Raw genomic sequence first — 8805 nt, forward strand, 5'->3', positions numbered from 1 at the left:
TTTGTTTCACCCCATCAGTAAGATCATTTATCTGGTGGTCACTGACTAATTGCCCCAAATAATGGGGTGTGCACTGCCCCCGCATAGCAAATGAGGGGTCCCTGGCGCAGAGTGAGACCGCTGATGCTGCTGCAAAACCCCCACTGACGCTCCAGCAAAACCCCCACTGACGCTCCAGCAAAACACCCACTGACGCTCCAGCAAAACCCCCACTGATGCTCCAGCAAAACCCCACTGACGCTCCAGCAAAACCCACACTGACGCTCCAGCAAAACCCACACTGACGCTCCAGCAAAACCCCACTGACGCTCCTGCAAAACACCCACTGACGCTCCAGCAAAACCCCCATTGACGCTCCAGCAAAACCCCACTGACGCTCCTGCAAAACACCCACTGACGCTCCAGCAAAACCCCACTGACGCTCCAGCAAAACACCCACTGACGCTCCAGCAAAACACCCACTGATGCTCCTGCAAAACACCCACTGACGCTCCTGCAAAACCCCCACTGACGCTCCAGCAAAACACCAAATGACGCCCCTGCAAAACACCCACTGACGCTCCAGCAAAACACCCACTGACGCTCCAGCAAAACCCCACTGACGCTCCTGCAAAACCCCCACTGACGCTCCAGCAAAACCCCCACTGACGCTCCAGCAAAACCCCCACTGACGCTCCAGCAAAACCTCCACTGACGCTCCAGCAAAACCCCCACTGACGCTCCAGCAAAACACCCACTGACGCTCCAGCAAAACACCCACTGACGCTCCTGCAAAACACCCACTGACGCTCCTGCAAAACACCAAATGACGCCCCTGCAAAACACCCACTGACTCCCCTGCAAAACACCCACTGACGCTCCAGCAAAACACCCACTGACACCCCTGCAAAACACCAAATGACGCCCCTGCAAAACACCCACTGACGCTCCAGCAACACCCCCACTGATGCTCCAGCAAAACACCCACTGACTCCCCTGCAAAACACCCACTGACGCTCCAGCAAAACACCCACTGACGCTCCAGTAGAACACACACTGACACCCCTGCAAAACACCCACTGACGCTCCAGTAGAACACACACTGACGCTCCAGCAAAACACCCACTGACGCTCCAGCAAAACACCCACTGACGCTCCAGCAAAACACCCACTGACGCTCCTGCAAAACACCCACTGACGCTCCTGCAAAACACCCACTGACGCTCCGGCAAAACACTCACTGATGCTCCAGCAAAACACCAACTGACGCTCCTGCAAAACACCAACTGACACTCCAGCAAAAAACCCACTGACGCTCCTGCAAAACACCCACTGACGCTCCAGCAAAACACCAAATGACGCCCCTGCAAAACACCCACTGACGCTCCAGCAAAACACCCACTGACGCTCCAGCAAAACCCCACTGACGCTCCTGCAAAACCCCCACTGACGCTCCAGCAAAACCCCCACTGACGCTCCAGCAAAACCCCCACTGACGCTCCAGCAAAACCTCCACTGACGCTCCAGCAAAACCCCCACTGACGCTCCAGCAAAACACCCACTGACGCTCCAGCAAAACACCCACTGACGCTCCTGCAAAACACCCACTGACGCTCCTGCAAAACACCAAATGACGCCCCTGCAAAACACCCACTGACTCCCCTGCAAAACACCCACTGACGCTCCAGCAAAACACCCACTGACACCCCTGCAAAACACCAAATGACGCCCCTGCAAAACACCCACTGACGCTCCAGCAACACCCCCACTGATGCTCCAGCAAAACACCCACTGACTCCCCTGCAAAACACCCACTGACGCTCCAGCAAAACACCCACTGACGCTCCAGTAGAACACACACTGACACCCCTGCAAAACACCCACTGACGCTCCAGTAGAACACACACTGACGCTCCAGCAAAACACCCACTGACGCTCCAGCAAAACACCCACTGACGCTCCAGCAAAACACCCACTGACGCTCCTGCAAAACACCCACTGACGCTCCTGCAAAACACCCACTGACGCTCCGGCAAAACACTCACTGATGCTGCAGCAAAACACCAACTGACGCTCCTGCAAAACACCAACTGACACTCCAGCAAAAAACCCACTGACGCTCCTGCAAAACACCCACTGACGCTCCAGCAAAACCCCCACTGACGCTCCTGCAAAACACCAACTGACGCTCCAGCAAAACACCCACTGACGCTCCTGCAAAACCCCCACTGACGCTCCAGCAAAACACCCACTGACGCTCCAGCAAAACCCCCACTGACGCTCCAGCAAAACACCCACTGACACTCCAGCAAAACCCCCACTGACGCTCCAGCAAAACACCCACTGACGCTCCAGCAAAACACCCACTGACGCTCCAGCAAAACCCCCACTGACGCTCCAGCAAAACCCCACTGACGCTCCTGCAAAACCCCCACTGACGCTCCAGCAAAACCCACACTGACGCTCCAGCAAAACCCCCATTGACGCTCCAGCAAAACCCCACTGACGCTCCTGCAAAACACCCACTGACGCTCCAGCAAAACCCCCACTGACGCTCCAGCAAAACACCCACTGACGCTCCAGCAAAACACCCACTGACGCTCCAGCAAAACACCCACTGATGCTCCTGCAAAACACCCACTGATGCTCCTGCAAAACACCAAATGACGCCCCTGCAAAACACCCACTGACGCTCCAGCAAAACACCCACTGACGCTCCAGCAAAACCCCACTGACGCTCCTGCAAAACCCCCACTGACGCTCCAGCAAAACCCCCACTGACGCTCCAGCAAAACCCCCACTGACGCTCCAGCAAAACCCCCACTGACGCTCCAGCAAAACACCCACTGACGCTCCAGCAAAACACCCACTGATGCTCCTGCAAAACACCCACTGACGCTCCTGCAAAACACCAAATGACGCCCCTGCAAAACACCCACTGACTCCCCTGCAAAACACCCACTGACGCTCCAGCAAAACACCCACTGACACCCCTGCAAAACACCAAATGACGCCCCTGCAAAACACCCACTGACGCTCCAGCAACACCCCCACTGATGCTCCAGCAAAACACCCACTGACTCCCCTGCAAAACACCCACTGACGCTCCAGCAAAACACCCACTGACGCTCCAGTAGAACACACACTGACACCCCTGCAAAACACCCACTGACGCTCCAGTAGAACACACACTGACGCTCCAGCAAAACACCCACTGACGCTCCTGCAAAACACCCACTGACGCTCCTGCAAAACACCCACTGACGCTCCGGCAAAACACCCACTGATGCTGCAGCAAAACACCAACTGACGCTCCTGCAAAACACCAACTGACACTCCAGCAAAAAACCCACTGACGCTCCTGCAAAACACCCACTGACGCTCCAGCAAAACCCCCACTGACGCTCCTGCAAAACCCCCACTGACGCTCCAGCAAAACACCCACTGACGCTCCAGCAAAACCCCCACTGACGCTCCAGCAAAACACCCACTGACGCTCCAGCAAAACCCCCACTGACGCTCCAGCAAAGCACCCACTGACGCTCCAGCAAAACCCCCACTGACGCTCCAGCAAAACACCCACTGACGCTCCAGCAAAATACACACTGACGCTCCAGCAAAACACCCACTGACGCACCAGCAAAACACCCACTGACGCTCCAGCAAAGCACCCACTGACGCTCCAGCAAAACCCCCACTGACGCTGCTGCAAAACACCCACTGACGCTCCTGCAAAACACCCACTGACGCTCCTGCAAAACACCCACTGACGCTCCAGCAAAACACCCACTGACTCCCCTGCAAAACACCCACTGACGCTCCAGCAAAACACCCACTGACGCTCCTGCAAAACCCCACTGACGCTCCTGCAAAACCCCCACTGACGCTCCAGCAAAACACCCACTGACGCTGCAGCAAAACACCCACTGACGCTCTGGCAGCAGTAACATCTCCATATATAAGTGCAGCAGTAATATCTCCATATATAAGGGCAGCAGTAATATCTCCATATATAAGGGCAGCAGTAATAGCTCCATATATGACAGCAATAATATCTCCATATATAAGGACAGCAGTAATATCTCCATATATAAGGGCAGCAGTAATATCTCCATATATAAGGGCAGCAGTAATATTTCCATAAATAAGGGCAGCAGTAATATCTCCATATATAAGGGCAGCAGTAATAGCTCCATATATAAGGGCAGCAGTAATATCTCCATATATAAGGGCAGCAGTAATAGCTCCATATATGACAGCAATAATATCTCCATATATAAGGACAGCAGTAATATCTCCATATATAAGGGCAGCAGTAATATCTCCATATATAAGGGCAGCAGTAATAGCTCCATATATGACAGCAATAATATCTCCATATATAAGGACAGCAGTAATATCTCTATATATAATGTCAGCAGTAATATCTCCGTATATAAAGGCAGCAGTAATATCTCCATATATAAGGGCAGCAGTAATATCTCCATATATAAGGGCAGCAGTAATATCTTCATATATAATGGCAGCAGTAATATCTCCATATGTAAGGGCAGCAGTAATATCTCCGTATATAATGGCAGCAGTAACATCTCCATATATAAGTGCAGCAGTAATATCTCCATATATGACAGCAGTAATATCTCCATATATAAGGGCAGCAGTAATATCTCCATATATAAGGGCAGCAGTAATATCTCTATATATGGGGGCAGCAGTAATATCTCCGTATATAAGGGAAGCAGTAATATCTCCATATATAAGGGCAACAGTTATATCTCCATATATAAGGACAGCAGTAATATCTCCATATATAAGGGGAGCAGTAATATCTCCATATATAAGGGCAGCAGTAACATCTCCGTATATAAGGGCAGCAGTAATATCTCCATATAGAAGGGCAGCAGTAATATCTCCATATATAAGGACAGCCGTAATATCTCCATATATAAGTGCAGCAGTAATATCTCTATATATAAGGGCAGCAGTAATATCTCCATATATAAGGGCAGCAGTAATATCTCCATATATAAGGACAGCCGTAATATCTCCATATATAAGTGCAGCAGTAATATCTCTATATATAAGGGCAGCAGTAATATCTCCATATAGAATGGCAGCAGTAATATCTCCATATATAAGGGCAGCAGTAATATCTCCATATAGAAGGGCAGCAGTAATATCTCCATATATAAGTGCAGCAGTAATATCTCTATATATAATGGCAGCAGTAATATCTCCATATATAAGGGCAGCAGTAATATCTCCATATAGAAGGGCAGCAGTAATATCTCCATATATAAGGGCAGCAGTAATATCTCCATATAGAAGGGCAGCAGTAATATCTCCATATATAAGTGCAGCAGTAATATCTCTATATATAAGGGCAGCAGTAATATCTCCATATATAAGGGCAGCAGTAATATCTCCATATAGAAGGGCAGCAGTAATATCTCCATATATAAGGGCAGCAGTAATATCTCCATATAGAAGGGCAGCAGTAATATCTCCATATATAAGGACAGCCGTAATATCTCCATATATAAGTGCAGCAGTAATATCTCTATATATAAGGGCAGCAGTAATATCTCCATATATAAGGGCAGCAGTAATATCTCCATATATAAGGGCAGCAGTAATATATCCATATATAATGGCAGCAGTAATATCTCCATATATAAGGGCAGCAGTAATATCTCCATATATAATGGTAGCGGTAATATCTCCATATATAAGGGCAGCAGTAATATCTCTATATATGGGGGCAGCAGTAATATATCCATATATAATGGCAGCAGTAATATCTCTATATATGGGGGCAGCAGTAATATCTCCATATATAATGGCAGCAGTTATATCTACATATATAAGGGCAGCAGTAATATCTCCATATATAATGGTAGCGGTAATATCTCCATATATAAGGGCAGCAGTAATATCTCCATATATACAGGCAGCAGTAATATCTCTGTATATAAGGACAGCAGTAATATCTCCATATATAAGGACAGCAGTAATATCTCCATATATAAGGACAGCAGTAATATCTTCATATATAAGGACAGTAGTAATATCTCCATATATAAAGGCAGCAGTAATATCTCCATATTTAAGGGCAGCAGTTATATCTCCGTATATAATGGCAGCAGTAATATCTCTATATATTAGGGAAGCAGTAATATCTCCCTATATAATGGCAGCAGTAATATCTCCATATATAATGGCAGCAGTAATATCTCTGTATATAAGTGCAGCAGTAATATCTCCATATATTAGGGAAGCAGTAATATCTCCCTATATAATGGCAGCAGTAATATCTCCATATATAATGGCAGCAGTAATATCTCCATATATAATGGCAGCAGTAATATCTCCATATATTATGGCAGCAGTAATATCTCCATATATAATGGCAGCAGTAATATCTCCATATATATGGGCAGCAGTAATATCTCCATATATAAGTGCAGCAGTAATATCTCCATATATAAGGGCAACAGTTATATCTCCATATATAAGGGCAACAGTTATATCTCCGTATATAAGGGCAGCAGTAATATCTCCATATATAAGGGCAGCTGTAATATCCCCATATATAAGTGCAGCAGTAATATCTCTATATATAAGGGCAGCAGTAATATCTCCATATATAAGGACAGCCGTAATATCTACATATATAAGGGCAGCAGTAATATCTCCATATAGAAGGGCAGCAGTAATATCTCCATATATAAGTGCAGCAGTAATATCTCTATATATAAGGGCAGCAGTAATATCTCCATATAGAAGGGCAGCAGTAATATCTCCATATAGAAGGGCAGCAGTAATATCTCCATATATAAGGGCAGCAGTAATATCTCCATATAGAAGGGCAGCAGTAATATCTCCATATAGAAGGGCAGCAGTAATATCTCCATATATAAGTGCAGCAGTTATATCTCTATATATAAGGGCAGCAGTAATATCTCCATATATAAGGGCAGCAGTAATATCTCCATATAGAAGGGCAGCAGTAATATCTCCATATATAAGGGCAGCAGTAATATCTCCATATAGAAGGGCAGCAGTAATATCTCCATATAGAAGGGCAGCAGTAATATCTCCATATATAAGGACAGCCGTGATATCTCCATATATAAGTGCAGCAGTAATATCTCTATATATAAGGGCAGCAGTAATATCTCCATATATAAGAGCAGCAGTAATATCTCCATATATAAGGGCAGCAGTAATATATCCATATATAATGGCAGCAGTAATATCTCCATATATAAGGGCAGCAGTAATATCTCCATATATAATGGTAGCGGTAATATCTCCATATATAAGGGCAGCAGTAATATCTCTATATATGGGGGCAGCAGTAATATATCCATATATAATGGCAGCAGTAATATCCCCATATATAAGTGCAGCAGTAATATCTCTATATATAAGGGCAGCAGTAATATCTCCATATAGAAGGGCAGCAGTAATATCTCCATATAGAAGGGCAGCAGTAATATCTCCATATATAAGTGCAGCAGTTATATCTCTATATATAAGGGCAGCAGTAATATCTCCATATATAAGGGCAGCAGTAATATCTCCATATAGAAGGGCAGCAGTAATATCTCCATATATAAGGGCAGCAGTAATATCTCCATATAGAAGGGCAGCAGTAATATCTCCATATAGAAGGGCAGCAGTAATATCTCCATATATAAGGACAGCCGTGATATCTCCATATATAAGTGCAGCAGTAATATCTCTATATATAAGGGCAGCAGTAATATCTCCATATATAAGAGCAGCAGTAATATCTCCATATATAAGGGCAGCAGTAACATATCCATATATAATGGCAGCAGTAATATCTCCATATATAAGGGCAGCAGTAATATCTCCATATATAATGGTAGCGGTAATATCTCCATATATAAGGGCAGCAGTAATATCTCTATATATGGGGGTAGCAGTAATATATCCATATATAATGGCAGCAGTAATATCCCCATATATAAGTGCAGCAGTAATATCTCTATATATAAGGGCAGCAGTAATATCTCCATATAGAAGGGCAGCAGTAATATCTCCATATAGAAGGGCAGCAGTAATATCTCCATATATAAGGGCAGCAGTAATATCTCCATATAGAAGGGCAGCAGTAATATCTCCATATAGAAGGGCAGCAGTAATATCTACATATATAAGGGCAGCAGTAATATCTCCATATATAATGGCAGCAGTAATATCTCCATATATAATGGCAGCAGTAATATCTCCATATATAAGGGCAGCAGTAATATCTCCATATATAATGGTAGCGGTAATATCTCCATATATAAGGGCAGCAGTAATATCTCCATATATACAGGCAGCAGTAATATCTCTATATATAAGGACAGCAGTAATATCTCCATATATAAGGACAGCAGTAATATCTCCATATATAAGGACAGCAGTAATATCTCCATATATAAGGACAGTAGTAATATCTCCATATATACAGGCAGCAGTAATAGCTCTATATATAAGGGCAGCAGTAATATCTCTGTATATAAGGACAGCAGTAATATCTCCATATATAAGGACAGCAGTAATATCTCCATATATAAGGGCAGCAGTAATATCTCCATATATAAGGGCAGCAGTAATATCTCTATATATAAGGGCAGCAGTAATATCTTCATTTATAAGGACAGTAGTAATATCTCTATATATAAGGGCAGCAGTAATATCTCCATATATAAGGACAGCAGTAATATCTCCATATATAAGGACAGCAGTAATATCTCCATATATAAGGACAGTAGTAATATCTCCATATATAATGGCAGCAGTTATATC

This window comes from Rhinoderma darwinii, assembly GCF_050947455.1.
Source record: "Rhinoderma darwinii isolate aRhiDar2 chromosome 3 unlocalized genomic scaffold, aRhiDar2.hap1 SUPER_3_unloc_3, whole genome shotgun sequence".
Lineage (NCBI taxonomy): Eukaryota > Metazoa > Chordata > Amphibia > Anura > Rhinodermatidae > Rhinoderma > Rhinoderma darwinii.